General features: G+C 33.5%; 1 pseudogene; it reads right to left on the reverse strand.

The window, feature by feature from the left end:
* Window positions 1–9,631: 9,631 nt before the first annotated feature.
* On the reverse strand, window positions 9,632–11,107 carry LOC133832080 (carbonic anhydrase 2-like; annotated as a pseudogene).
* Between the last annotated feature and the right edge of the window lie 876 nt (window positions 11,108–11,983).

Raw genomic sequence — 11,983 nt, forward strand, 5'->3', positions numbered from 1 at the left:
TGTTGATGGGGTTCCTATGGATGCTATCCAAAAAGGGACTACGATAAATGATTCCTACTGAGATGGCAACAAACTTCCCTTCATCTCCTACCATGAATGCTCAGTTTGCTTCTCTCATGAATCTTTGGATGTAGTCCTTCAGGGATTCATCCTTCCATTGCTTGATGTCAGCTAGCTGATTGGCATAAACTGGTTGAATCCATCTGGCACTGAAGACCTTACAAAATTCCTTCTTGAATTGCTCCCAAAAAGTGATGGATCCAAGTTTGAATTTATAATACCATTTCTAAGCTGAGTCAGAGAGAGTGGTAGGGAATACCCTACACTTATAATCAGGCTCCACACCGAGTAACTCCATATGATCCTCAAACTTTCTAGTGTGTCGCACTGGGTCCTCCTTCCCAATGTATGTTGGAAGTTTCCGGGTCTTGTACTTTGGTGGTTATTGAGCAGCTTAGATCTAAGCACTGAAGGGACTCCCACTTCTATGAACCAGCTCAATATCAGAAGGATTCTTTGTCAGGCGTTGAACAGCCACGGTGAGTGCAACTATCTGAGCCTGCACTGCTGGTGGGATCGCTGCTCTAGAAGGGGTAGACATCCCTAGTACTCCCTCCTAAGCGCTGGTTCTCCCGTTGATGACTTCCCTCAGATCTTGAGGTTGTGCATCATTCCCAAGCCTATCAAACATGGTATGGGTGTTGTTCATCGGTTCCTTTCCCTTGCGAGACTGCTGGTTTATGGGTGGTAGGTCCGCCTTACTCTTACCGGTGCGATCCTGCCCTCGAGCCTCTACTCCTGCATGACTCTGAGACTTTGAACAACCATTTCCACTCCCGTCATGCCTCTCAGATATCTGACCTTCCTCTCCTGTGCCATTTAAAATGTACCTCTTGGAATAACTTTTTTAAAAGGCCATGCAACTGTGGAACCAACTGCTTCTTGTATTGTAAGCATCGCATTATTAGGAAGAAATAAGTAAGATTCTGGTACAATATAAGCATCAACCCATACTCGCATAAAGTCTGGTCTAAGAGGCTTTCCATGTACAATTAACTTTGGCTCACTAGAATCCCAACGACCTTCAACAACAATTACATTTGCCCACTCAAGCAAGTAGCAAGAATTCTTCCCTTCTGTAAAGTTATGTCTTTTTTCTAGTGCAATACTCTACCAAATTGATTTTAAAGACAATATATTATTTTTTGTATTTGTTCTTCTAAAATGAATCATTAAAACAATAACAACCATGATAATTTACCGTAGGGGACTGAATATTGTTTGACTGTGGTACATTGCGAGATTGTCCTTCGCTTGGGGTCGCTTTACCACCAACCTAAATATAAAACCAAGATAAGTTTCATTGGAAGAAAAGAAAACTAAGGTTTATAAGTGCAAGATAGAATTACCACCAAGTGTTCTTTAAGTAGATTCATCATTTCAGTCATTTTGAGCTTCATATTCTGTTGCTCTTCTTCTAACTTGGAGATCTTGCTATTACACATATTAACAATAGTTAGCTTCGACCTTGTTATGCCTCTTCCGTGTCCGATTAAACGACCAGATTTTGGGTTACCAAACAATTTTGTCAAGGCATCCTCATCAGCGTTGTCTGTAGTTCCAGATTTTGGGTCTTCAAGGAGAATCTCATTCAATGAACCCTGCATATAAATTAGTATAACTAATGTATGCATTATGGAAAATAAATATAAAATCACAAAAATTAAATGACTAATACTCACAAAAATATCAAATGTCGTTGGGTTTACAGGTTCACCATTCTTCTTTGTATGGGCTCTCTCCGAAAGGCATCGATTCTAGATATTTTAACATCCTCATTTTCTTTTTTCTACACGATACAACAATAGAGATTATAAAATAGAGACTACAATAATGGAAGCAAAAATACAAATAGTATAAAACTTAATTATTACCATATCATCGATTGTTCGAGCATATCCTCTTCGACTTAAGGTATGTGGAACAACTTTCTTTCTTCTCTCTTGGTATTTGGACCTTATATCCTATTTAATAAATAAGTAAAAGAGGCATAACAATATTTAATTTAACACCAATAGAGATAAAAGAGGCAGCAACATCACTTCTTACATCATATTTCTTACCAAATGTTCTTTACTAATTTTTTTGGCAACAAATGCTCTCCATTCTACATCACTTTTTATGCATTCCGGCTTTAAGGCTAGTCGTTCACTCTCATTTTTTGCATTGATAATATCCTTTACAAGTCTAGATTTCCCAGATCTCCATAGTTCTGCCATCATTTCAAAGCACATCTTTTTTTGCCAATCATCATGTAAGTCATATTGTGCCTACAATAGAATATAGAATAATATATTATATGTTTAAGTGTAGAGCTGAATATATAAAAAAAATACAGTCATAAAACTTGTAATTCTATCTGAATAGATGCCCAAAGAACATCTCTCATGAGTGGTGAAACTTTCCTCCAATCTGAAATAGTGTAAGGAACCACCTCTCGCACAAGAGCGCCCACAAAAGAAGAAAATTGCACTGAGTTAGTACCAACTGTTTGCCCTTTTTCATTCCAATTTATTATCCTTAAGTCATTGTTCCTCTTGGTAAGATTTTCCAATAGAGTTTTTCCCCTTGTCTTCTTGGCTAAGTTCATTACATTCGCATCTACATCTTGAGGTATTTCATCAATCTCAGTTTGATTTTCCTCATCAGTTGTTTTTTGTAATCTAATAGATTTTCTAAGAGGTTGTTCAAGTTCTACGTCAGCCACTTCTTCACATTCTGCACCAACCCTTTCCTCATCAGCTATCTCTTCATGGTCCTCCCTTACTCCCTTTTCACATACATTATCAACTACCTTATCTACTTCATAATTAAGAGATCTTCTAGTTTTTGAACTTCCAGGTGACATCTCCATGTCTTCCACATCATCATTTGGATCTAGCTCTGTATTATAGACCATACGACGAGTTGCTGCTCTAGAACTAAGAGCAGGTGGTGAGTTAATTACAACTCTAACAGGTGCAAAAAACCTACGAAGAGCACTCTTTTTCTTTAAAACAGGGCTTCCAAGCAACGTATCGTCCCAATCAGCTTGAGTCTTCAATGATGCTTTTTGCTTTTTGGCCACAAAATTGCATAAAGCACCTGGACGAAGGTGTTTTTTTGGAGATCTTCATAATGTACACATTTTTCAAGTTGAAATTGCTACAATATAAAAAGAAAGATAACATAAGAATATAAATCAGAAATGTGGATTACCAAAGAGTAATAAACATACACCAAAACCATAAAACCAGAATTGTTTCATTCAAAGTAAAATAAAATCATAAAGTACACCATAGAGAGTAATAAAACCATATTTGTTTCATTCAACAAAAGAGTAATAATACACTAAAATTACATACAAAAAGTGGAAGCAGATTTGTTTCATTCAAAGTACATAAGAAACAACAGAAAACTCAATTTTCTTCATTGGATTCAAGTCCAAAACACCCTCTATTTGAATCCTTTAAAGCTATATACCAATTACTTGACTCATTCACCCTTGCATAAAAAGCTTTTTTCACTTGTGAAGCTAATACAAATGGATCCCTAATGGATTGAACTTGTCCTATATTAAAATTTACAAGCGTATAGAACTCTGACTTCTTAACACCCATTCGAATATTCGCCCAATGGCACCGAAACAATGGCACCTTAAAAGTACGATAATCAAGCATAATTATATCCTTGATAACACCAAAATACTCTTCTTTATCATTCAATTGCCCACTGTCATGTGCTTCAAAGTATACACCGCTGTTTTGAGTTGTTTTTTCAGCTCCTTTTTTATGGAATCGAATTCCATTAATCATGTACCCTTTATAGGAAGTGACACCACGACTTGGACCTTCAGCAAATTGAGCTAACATGTCATCTACTTTGTTCAAGTTAGAAATGTGAAAATAAAAATATTTTTGTAAGAAATTTGTACACTAAAACAAAACGTAAACTTTTATCTTGGCAATAGAATACAACCTTTTCATAAAATCATAACGGGAACCCTTCAGAATGTCGATTCAACAACAAAGTTTGATTATTATTCAGATTTGAGTGCCTTTCTTTCAGCTCATCCATATGGACATTGAGAAATGGTTCTACAATATCTGAGTTAAACAACACATACCGATGCACTACTGCCAAGTTCAATCGGTCAAGCTCAAAGCACTCTGCTGCTGATAGTGGATTTTCTTCTAGTAATGTACTATCTTTATTATCATTTTCTTTAAAAAGGTTTCACAAAAGCGTACACATTCAACAACAAGATAATGATTTGCAATACATCCTTCTGGCCGTGCATAATTTTCTACAAATCCTTTCAATACTTTCATATATCTCTCAAAATGGTACATCCATCGAAATTGCACCGGACCACAAAGCCTAACTTCTCGTGCTAAATGAACAACAAAGTGAATCATTGGATCAAAGAAAGAAGGAGGGAAATATTCTTCTAGTTTATAAATAATTTCAAAGGCTTCTACTTCCAATTTCATAATCTCCTCCTTATCAACCACACGCTGACACAATCGATGGAAAAACATAGAGAGCCGAAGAATTATCTCTCTACAACCTTCTTCCATTAAACCCCTTATAGCAATAGCCAATAGTTGTTGCATAATCACATGACAATCATCAGACTTAAGTCCTGTCAGCTTCTGTTTCTTCACATCTACACATTTTCTAATGTTAGAGCTATATCCATAAGGCAATTTCAAGTCAAATAACCTCTCACAAAGCAACTTTTTATCAGATTTTGATAGAGTGTAAGCTGTAGCAGGAAGACGAGTAACACCATTTTCTTCATACGGATGGAATATTAAAAACTTTACCACCTTAGCTCATTTAGAATTTTTTTATATTAGAAAAAATCTAAAGTCAGGAATATTGATTTATTGCTAGAGTCAATAACTTCTATTTCCCTACCAATCACTCTATATAGCCAAAACCAATATTAATATTAATCTAGAGAGCATAGAATACAACTTAAAAAGCTACTTCCTTGAGTATATAATCTAAAGAGCATAGAATACAGCTTAAAAAGCATACAAACCTTATAACAAACACAATTGTAACAATTATTGCCACATGGAAATAAATGGGCTCCAAAGACAAAGCTTAGATATGTACATAAGTGGGAAGAGTGTTAAATACAAACTAAAAATTGTGGTCTAGACTATAGTATTGTGAATATGACACTTACTCTGAAACTCAAACCCATCTTGATGTGATTTTGAGTAGTGATTAACTGACGAATGACTTAACTAATGGTTGTTGTATGAGATCGTTGAAAATAATGTACAGTAAAATATAACACAATTAACATGAATAAAAACTCACTATACATTGCATGAGATCATATATAAATATATATATCTATTAATTTGTAGCTTCTTATTAGTTTTGTTGATCTTAAATAGTGTTGGGAGCTTCTTCAAGTGAAGACAAGGCCTGTCCATCTGGCTATCAAAATAGATATTGAATAAGACTAAACAACGAGGGAAAAATGTGATGAGAGTGACACAACTTGAGCACTGAGCTATAGCTAGAACAAAGACTATGAACATTTTTATTTTTGTGTCGTTTTTCACTTTCTTTGGTATAAGGTAACTCAAATTTCTTCTAGAAAGATAAAAATATATACTCTACAAATTCCACTTGATTTTTTCCTTACATATATATGAGCATGTGTATAATCTAGAGAGCATAGAATACAGCTTAAAAAGCATACATAGACACAAATATCTCAAATTTGGTTTATGTGGTACACTACAAACCTTGTAGAATCTTATGTTTAATGACACAAAACTTGTTACAATGTATATGTTCTTTTTTTTTTTTACAAGGGTTATTGATATTGATCAGAAGAATGTAATGTACTTTACAGTGAAATCATGAAATAAAAAAACTCAGGCTGGGTTTTTTCTAATATGAATATTTGTTGTTGTTTTCATGAGGTCTTTATTAGAATAGAATGTGGATTTCAAATAAAAGCCAAGTCTTATAAAAGCTTATAACTCAATTTGTTATATGTATATGATCCTTTTTAACCTTTATTCTGGATAACTAAGCTAAATATGGCTTCTACTCATTGGGTTCTGCATAGAAAAAAAAATTGGCACCTATCATAAAATTAGTATCAGCCACAAATTAAATACATTTGTTTGTCTTCCACTGCCATAGAAGAGCTGCACTCTTCGATTTGGTCTCTTGTTCATCTTTCTAGTTTGGATCTTAGCAAGAAATTGTTAGCAAGAAATCTCATCTCATACAAGAAATTGTTGTCTTCTAGATTATTAGCCTAGAAATATATAGCTCACCCTCTAAAACTATCTTGAATGCTTAATTAAACAAAAGGGCTCATATAGCATATTCTATCTGTACAAGATCATAATGTATATACAGTTTCTTTGCATAATTTTATCATACACTTGTGGGGCATTGACCATTAGTTGAAGAGTAACATAGACCACAGTTACCTTACACTACCAAGAACCTCAATACAAACAAACATTCCAAAAACTAACCCATAACTTTTTCAAAGAAGAAAAAGACAATAGATATAAGGCAAGAAAACCTATCTCTGGAACCAGAGCAGTGGAGACCAACGACAGATTAGCGGCGTCATGCAGCTTCAACAGTCGTACGGGTGCCTTGGGTTCAATATCACTGTATTGTTAAAAAATAAGAAATTCGGGTAAGAAGAAAAAACACTTATATCATGATCAAGTATTAATAAAATAAAGCTACACAATATCATATGCAGTATTTAATATTACAACTAAAGTCACTTCATAAGGAAAACTTAATTATAAAATTTGAAATGCATTACTCATGAAGACCAAATAATTTTCCTTCTCTCCAAAATTAGTTCTCTTCCCTGCAACCAAGATCGGAAAAATAACAAGTTAATCATTAATCTGAAGCTCTATGGTCTAATATATATACCTATTTTATCAAATGTATAAGGAAGAAAATGCATTTATATATATTGTCAAAGGTTTCCCATACATATCCCCTGAAAAACTCTATTGTACGCAGTCTCCATATCTTGCTCTTTACCCCCACTTTTCCTAAAACAGATCTTAAAAACTAGTGTGAACACATAAAAAAATACATATATAGATAAAGGAATGAGATTCTAGCAATACCAGCACCAAATGAATCCAAACAAGGCCAAGTGAATGAAAACTCGTTATTCATACTATAAATACATATATAGATAAAGGAAAAAAAAGCTTTACCATCTAGATCAAAGAAGAATACTTGCTTGACTCCACGATTAGGTACCGAACTCTCAAAATTATCTATTCCCTTTTCATGAAACCCCCAAAATTTCATTTCATTCAAGCGAACTGCTTAAGAAAACGATTAAACAATGTCCCTCATAATGCAAAAAATGCAAAAGATGCAAAGTCCCACCTTTACTTTTCTGAGCGAAAAAATGCAAAAGATGAGTTGAGAGAGAGATTGAGATATATATATATGATTCAGCTGAAGAAGAAGAAAAAAACAAATAAAGAAAAGAACTTTACGGGAGGAGAAGAAATTGTGACCTTCCTGATCTTAGTTGTACCAAAGCTTATCTGTCCTCCTCCTGGGCAGATGTGGTCGAGAAACGAAGAGAGAGAGGGTAAACCTTTGACAATGGAACGAGAGAGAGATGTATAGAGAAATGAAGAGAGAGAGTGGGGAATCCGGACCGTGTGTGGGTTTTTTATTTATTTTTTCAATTGGGAGCGTGTAAAATTTTTGGGGGCCTGGGGAAAAATTAGGCGCCAAAATATTAAGTCCCCCTATACATTTATTACCTATTATAATACTTTTTTAAAAGTGTTAAATTTTTGTGTTATGGAAATGGGTTTTTGTTGTAGTGTGTTGATCTCCAACCTCCACATGAGGTTCGTTAACGGGATCAACGGGATCCTGAGTGGTGGAATCCCTGGGAGCCATCTTCTTCGTCAGACTGGTTTTTGGAGGCATCGTAAAACCGATGAAAGTGTGTTTTTTGATTTCGTACTCTCAACGAAAGCACCAAAATGTTGACCTATGAAATTGGCCAATGGTCATATGTATGATATACCACACCTTTTGAACGATATAAATGTAAATATACGATAGAGTACAAATATTTAAAAAAACAGGCAGAAATTTATAGTGGTTCAACCCTGTTATGATGAACAGCAACAACCTAATCCACTTAGTATATAGTATTGAACACTCAATTGACAATTACAAAGATGAACTGAAAAGTTCACTTGTAAAAGATTTGTCCAGAAGTTAATCATATGATTGATCTAAAAGTCTCTCCCCTAAAATATTTGTTCCCCCCTCTTTATAAAGCCCAAGGTCCTTTATTTATAGTACCCAGAGGCTGTTACATGATCCGTAAGACTGGGGATCATGGTTTGGTACATGATCAGTGGGAGTGAAGAGACATGTCCTCCTTCCCATGATTATGAGATCATGGGTCTTCGCATCGTTTCTCTAGATCATGGTTGACCATGCACGATTGAAAACTTTGGGAAAATGCTAAGTCTCGGTTGGTCTATGAGACTTAGGTAGATCCGATGACCCTTTAGAGCTTGGGTGCTAGGCCAATTGATTTCAGCTTGAATGAGCGTAAACTTTATCCAGTGAAGTGTATTTGGGAGTTTTGGCATTCCACCCTATGAAGAATAGGGTGGGCCGACCACCCCATGTGGTTGTTAGGAATGCTAGGCCGACCATCCCTAGGGGGCTAGGGCCAGGCCGACCACCCCAAGGGGGTTTAGGCCTGGTCGACTTCCCTATAGGTCTTGAACCTATCCATCTTTGTTCATCGGTCTTTTACAATACTTTGTGATGCCACATGCCGCTTTTTCATTCGCCACGTCATCTCTTGAATTTTGAGGGATAACATTTAGTAATCCGCTCTAGTAAACATTCATTAAAGATTCCTTACTTTAATATGTTACAGACTATTTTATTCATTATATATAATCTTAATTCTCTCGTACTAATAGAAGATCATATTCTCGTGAATGAATAAGGAGTTTTCTTGATATTATTATATAATTAATTCAAACAATAATTATAACATTCAAATATAATAAAATTATACTTTTATTTAAATCAATAAAATGTCTTTACATGATTTTAGGGCATTAATAGTAAGAGGAGCATGCATGTGAATTGGCTTAATTTATTCAAAATGAAGGAGATGTCAAGTCGATTGAGATTTAAGTATTAGAACCCTTTGATTACGCTTCAGAATAGTGTTACATTTTCAAAGGGCTCAATGTCACTAGATTTAGTTTGTATTTTAATTATTGGATCGAAGAGTACAATAGGAACACTGTGCTGAGAATTTTTTTGGTATTTATTATTGGACAGAAGATTACGATATATAGGAGAAGGAAACAAGCTGAAGCAAAGCAACAAATTAAAACACGTTTTAATAAATCTTTATTAAATGTCGTATAATAAATAAAGATGATCCTTAACCAATTACATAACACACTACAAATAATAATTTATTAAACACACGCAATATGAAAACACAGGTACTAAAGAACATTTCACTGTTAAATTTATGGTTTTACAATAAAGTACTCTACTCAAGTTGCCATAGCTTGAAAGATCCATTCACAAAATCATAGTATCCACCCCTACATGCTATCTTTTTCTCTTCAACTCCTCTTTGAACAAATGGATAAGAATGTAGATTCTTTAGAGACACATTCACTGCTTCCTGCACATCCAATTATTCAACAATAATAATATATATTAGATCGTATTGTTAAGATTAATTTAACATTTGTTGGTAAACTGGCTAATTACTTAGAATTAATTATTACCTCAACACATATTTCACATTGTTCTTCAAATGTCAAATTTTTGTGTTCAGCCTTTATCCTTGGCAGCTCGAGCAATGTTGACCCAATCATCAATGAAGTCACTGTAGATTTAATCAATAAGGTTAGATCGGTCACTATGATGAGTAAAAATTAGCATGATGAACTAAATTATTAAATATTTATGTGAACAATTCAAATTATAAAAAGTTTCAATCTTACAAGGGAGCTGAACCATCTTCAGGATAAGACATAAGCTTTTTTACGCCACCACAATGACTATGTCCAATCACCAAAATATTCTCTACCTTAAGCTCCTCTACTGCATATTCAATAATTGCTTCGACGTTTGAGTATTTGAACTGTGAAAGTAATTAGATAATCACAAAGATTAATAGTGAAGTAATTTATATATAATGAATTAAGATTAGGTATTTCAAAATTTGATTAAATAGTAATTAATTATTAAATAAATTACTTGGTCAAAAATTGGAATCAAGTTGCCAATATTGCGGGCCATGAAAGCTTCTCCGGGTTGAAAATTTAAGATGTGGGAATGACTCACTTGAGAATCCGAGCATGGAAATACTAGAAACTATTCATTTGATCAATTAAGATGAATTAAATATAAATCAACAAATATATATGAAAAATAAAAGAGAGATATGTGGATGTGGATGTGTTGTTTTTTTTTTCTTTTTCACACAAAAAATGCAAGTATTTAATTAGGGTATGTGTACGTACCTTGGGATGTTGGGTTGCGGCAAGTTCATTAAACAAGCATGGGTACTTGCAGCAATATCATCCCATCAAATAATTAGGCATGTGTTTTTTTTAATTATAATTTCTAACATCATAAATGATACAATTACAATAATATATATAAATATGTTGTTTTTATATACTCGTTCTTACAAAAATTTATTGGAGAGAAAGTGCTTAAATCCATGAACAATTTTTTGAACAGGATCAAAGCAACAGTCATTGGGATCCTAATTAGGTTGCACTTTATCAAAGCTTTCATCTTCGTCGCTTTCCCTTTCCGCCTTTTCACTATTCAATCAATTTTATAATATAATAATTATTATATATAAAGCTACATAATCATTGTAAATATATATATATATAAGCACAAATAATATCTAGTAAATATTAATTTATTACCTGATGATCACCAGATTCTTCTTGACACTGCAGTCATAATTGGCCAACTGGGAAAACTGTTCATCGGCCATTATATTCTGTTTGCTAATTTATGTAATTTCTTTCTGCAAATAATGAAGGAATTGTTATTATATATTACTACATATACTCGATCGTGAAGATTCAGTGTATAAATATTTAAATATAAGTATTATATAGATTGTACACCTTTCTGATTTTCCTCAAGTAGTGATGAGTTTAATTATATACGCATGCAAAGAGAATTCACTTATAAAAACTAATTAAATAAAAAATGTATAGACATTCAAATATAAACCGTATATATTCAGTAACAGTAGCGTATTTATACTTGAAAGAAAAGTATCTAGCTAGCTATATAGCTAAATTATAGTACTATATATATTGTACTGCAGTCTGTATATATAAACTAACCTTTCTGAAGAATCGATAATATTTTCTTCCGTACTATATCAGTAAGAGTAGAATAACGAGAACAATAGTTTGGAATTGAATCAAGAAAAATAGTTATGAAAACCAAATAGAATTAGCAGAGATATATGTTGGAGGGCACGTAATCTCTTCTACTTATAAGCCAAACATTCTTTCAATGTGCATACGTACGTTGACGCGTGCACGTGTTTTTTTCTTTACAAAAAAATATTACTATATATAGGCTATTTATTAATAAGTGAAATATGCATGTAAATCCTATAATATGCATTTTTACAGAAATATTTTTTTCTTAAAAGATAAATTGGTTGATTTAGTTGTTTCCCTATATTATAATTTTCAGAAATATTTGTTTTCCTTTATTATAATTTTCGGAATTGTTTGGTTTCCCTAATTACAATTTTTAGAAATCCTCTTTCCCTTTTTGTGTATTTTGGACAATAATATGCTTCCTTATTTAGCCTATATTGTCTCATTTTGTTTATAAAGGGAAAAAG

The sequence above is a fragment of the Humulus lupulus genome, chromosome 4 (genome assembly GCF_963169125.1).
Source record: "Humulus lupulus chromosome 4, drHumLupu1.1, whole genome shotgun sequence".
NCBI lineage: Eukaryota > Viridiplantae > Streptophyta > Magnoliopsida > Rosales > Cannabaceae > Humulus > Humulus lupulus.